Raw genomic sequence first — 4,526 nt, forward strand, 5'->3', positions numbered from 1 at the left:
CACACAGACACACACTTGTACACAGACACACACAGACAGACACACACACACACACACACACACACACACACACACACACATACGGCCTTTTTGCTTGATGATTACCGGTGACATTGGAGGTAAAGATGTCCAAAAACTGAATACTACTTAAGTGTCTTTCAGCCAAACGGCTCCACTTGGTGAGGAAGAAAACATGGCTGCCTTTTGACCGCTGCTCAAGAAACACCACAACAAGATTTGGGTCTTTTTATTAATTATTATTTAACATCAGATATGATGCAGAATCCTCCTAAACCATAACGCTAATCTGAATAGCAGATAACACACCCGATCAACCCGGGTGTGTTGGTCCCCAGAAGTCCTGCTAATTGGTTTGTTCCTCTTCCTCCCAGTAAAGTTGTACTCTGCTGGACTGGAGATGGAAATGTAAGTGTTTCTTCTGTCTGTGTGTTTGGGACAAAACAGCAACAACAAGAGATCTTACAACGTGTCGTCTGTGACAAAGGGGTGTGTGTTACCTGACCCCGAAGGTCAGACCCTGTGTATCGTCAATGAGCGGAGATGGAACCAACACACTGCATTATCACACAGTAGGAGCGAGGACTTCTGTTCAGAAGGCCTCTGCTAATTGTGTGAGCCTTTGTCTTGCACAAATCAAATTAAAAAACAGGTTTGCCCCCAAAGAAAAAAAAGAAATCAAATTTTTACCTTTTTGTATGTTTTTTTGGGAAAAAAACAGGAGCGTCAAAACTTTGGGAAATTGTTTATTGATAAAAAGCATATAGACTATATTTTGATTCCAAGAACACTATCTAAAAATTATGTTGATAAGAAAGTATGAGTGAAATTGAACAATTCAGGTACCGCTCTGTGCAACTAATTATTCTTCATCAAGATTGAATACTTAAATAAATCAATAGGTGTGTTAAAGCTATAATCCTTAAGTTTGCAGCCCCGGCGGTTTGATCCCTGGGCCCGGTGGCTTTGCGTCATAATAATACTTTAAATAGCTATTGCTGGAAAAATGCAGACCATAAAATAAAAAATAAAAACCTAAACAGCGGTTTGATTTCATGAAAATCTTGAGGATTATAACTTTAAATATGAAATGTATTGTGGTCCGTCCGTTGGGAAGCACTGTGCCTCTTTGACACTTTACAACAACTTTACAACTCATCTTTACAACAGCGCCGTCATCGTGCACGAGGGGAAGGAAACCGTTGGAGCGACTCCTGCCGTCTTTCTGATCAGGTTCCACTGCGAGTTTAAACTTCAATATTCCTGCACCAGCTAGCGTTTAACCTTTAACGCGCCCGTGCTGACTAATGTGTTCAAGTGTGAAATATTATCACGTTCACATTGACATTGAGGTTTTGCCCCCCGAACTGTTTTTCATTTTGGGGAAAAAGTGGTGGAAGACCGGCCTCCCTTTAGTCCAGGAAGAATGGAAGTTATTTATGAATCTTAGTGGACGTAAAGGACGTGAGTCGGTATCACACGCTACGGTTTTCAGTGTCTGGGAGACTAATTATCTCGATCCCATATTTAATGGCTGTTCCTTGTTGTGGTCTGTAGACAGTCGGCGAGCGTATCGTTGTTATTTCCCCGCAGGACTAACGGGACACATTCTTCTCCACTCCATTTTATGGCCCACATTTACATGTATTTTCACTTTTCTTTGGTACGTGTATGTGTGTATTTGGTAATGTGTGACAGATTGATGTTGCAGACTAGATACCCCCCGGTGCCTCATTCATAAAACACAAGCTAGACCATCACTGCTAGAGAAGACCAACACTCGCCTGCATTCAGCGACGAAGAACACGGTCTGCCAAGGGCAGCTTCTAAAAAAAAACAAAAAAAAAAAACATTTTACCAAACAAGCCATCTTTAGTCACAACAGGATCTGCTCATAGCGATTACTCATGTCTGACGCTGAACACCGCTCCAAAACCACTGTATTCTGACTCCAACAACACAAAAACCTTTCTTTCAACCCGCCGGTGACTCATTCTGTCAGAAAAAAAAACCCTTTTCCAAAAAAGCCTTCAACTTTCCCAGAGTTTTGTCTCCGCACTAAAGTGATGAGTTGTTTTCAGGCAGACTTCTAGACCTTCACAGCACAGACTAGCAAGGTGACATTTACATGACAGCCTGAAAAGGGGCTGACTTTGCAATAATGACCCTCTGTCCGGACATTATCTACCACCTGCTTACCAAAGACGGTCGTCACGTGACACAAAAGGAAAAATGGATTTATAACAAGCTCGAGTAAATTACAAGCTTCTGCCAAAAAGGACTATCAACCTCCAAACATCTGTAGCTCGCAGGGCTACGTTGTAAAACTGTACAGATGTAATAAAACATACGACAAGATAAACTAAAACTAATGGAAGTAGGGTTACAGAACCTTTTGTGTGTTTGTTTTTTTTAACCTGGTGAACAATGTTTTGTTTTTTAAAGATATTTTATTTGACCGTAAGAAAATATGGACAACTTAGCATCATCACAAGAACTCAACTTTAGGGCTTTCCTGTTAAACGTCCACTCACTCTGTCCACCAGAACGCGCCGCGCTGATGAAGTCCCACAAACGCATCGTGTACATGTCGCCCAGAGGTCATTCAAAAGGTTCCAGCGTTCAGAGAACCGCTGAGTCATCGTCGTCCGTGTTGTTAATGTTGTCTCGTATGTGCAAGGTGGATATTTATCTTCTTTTCTCAAACCACAAGTCCTGTCTGTAATCGATTCCGAAATGGCCTTGAATCTTTTGGCTCCGGTGCATTCGCAGCACGCCTGTGTCTGCACTGAGGGTTTGTTTTGATAAGGTGCTTTATATAAAAGGTGACAATACCGTTTATTACAGATGTTGTGTATATCTTTGATATTCTAATGTTTATCTATTTTGCGAAGAAGAGAGAACATTTAGTGAAATCTAAAAGCTAGTAATGGTTGTCTATTGGTACTGCACAGGGTCTGATCTTTGCTTTGTAACCTTTTTTTTTTTTTCTTCATGGCTAAAAGTATGTTAGATATTTTCTAGCTTTGTAGAGATTTGTACGCATATGCTATTCAGTTTAAATAAATGGTCAGTTCCAAACTGTGATCTGAGTTTTTGTCTTTACTTATTATTTTATTTCCAGTCCATTACCAGTCAAGAGAACCACACTAATGCATTGTCTTTTATTTGTTAACATCATTACTGGGATTGCACAAAGAAAACAATGGAAAATTCAACTCAAAAGGCCATTTGATTATTTTAACAAAATATTTATTATGATTTAAAACATAAAATATGGCAATAGATGAGGTGAGTACCCATAGCTTGCAAAAAAGTAATTGTATAATATCTCTATTAATAAGTATATTACGTCAAAAGACTCGTATAAACATCATACATAGTGTGTCGAAAATGTTTTAAACGGTCATAGCATAGTATGTAAAAAAATAAATAAAACTATAGTATGTAGTCAAAACATAGTTCAAAACATTCTGAAGACTTTTTTCAAAATACTATACATATTATAGCATAGTATAGTATTTTGAAAAAAGTCAGTATAAAGTATGTCGAGAAAAGTCAAAGTAGTTAACTATCACGTCCAAATGTCAAAGTGTCACAAAAATGCCATTGTATTAAGAAAAAGTTGAAAGCGTAATTGTATATATAGTATAGTATTCATTTAGTACCTCAAGAAAATAAAAACAAAACTTAGTATAGTATGTCCAATAAGTCATAGCATAGTTCCTTAAAATAAGTTGGTGTTCATATTTCTGGTATTCAGCCAGTGTGGCTGGATCCGCTGCATTTTTTTCAACATATGTTTACTTCATCCCAATTACAGGCTATATAAACAGCATATGTATAGTTAATATTTGCCCTTTACATGTCGTTAGATCACATGTATGTGCTACTTTTTTGTTTTTTATGAAATGTCATAAAAAAAGACAAATTATAATCAAGACATGAGTGATGCTCCTGGCCACAGCTTCTCCCCTCCCTGTGTTGCTGCCTTTCTTTGGCACACAGGACACACGACCCTGGAAGAGATGACCGGCCTGTTCCGTGTCATCAGCATTCTGGAAAAGCTCAGGCTGCTTTTCCGTATCGTTCCCACCACGGTACGCTTCCTCTTTAGGAGCTCCTGTCCAGCTTTTGTGAGGTAAAAAGATTGTTGCATGTGCTGCTCCTCCATCAGGCTCCCTGTGTAGACTTCATACGAGGAAGGGCTTCACAGGCAGCCAGATCTTTATTCAAGGAGACCATTCAATGTCACACTTTTTTTTAATATCCATATTTCTTCACTTGCTTGCTGATGATGGGTCTTCGTTTTGGAACTAGCTGATGCTCGATCTCATCCTCTTCTTCAAAGTCACTGTCAGACTTTGAATTTCAATTGCAAGGCCCTCTGAGCAGAGAATCTTTCGGCCATCTTGATCAGTTGTAATAAGGTTTGTGTTCTGATTTATGTTCTTTACAGAAAATGAGCCAAGGCCTATGAGTCTGAGCTTGAATTAGTTTAATTAATC

This window comes from Taurulus bubalis (genome assembly GCF_910589615.1).
Source record: "Taurulus bubalis genome assembly, chromosome: 9".
Classification (NCBI taxonomy): Eukaryota; Metazoa; Chordata; class Actinopteri; order Perciformes; family Cottidae; genus Taurulus; species Taurulus bubalis.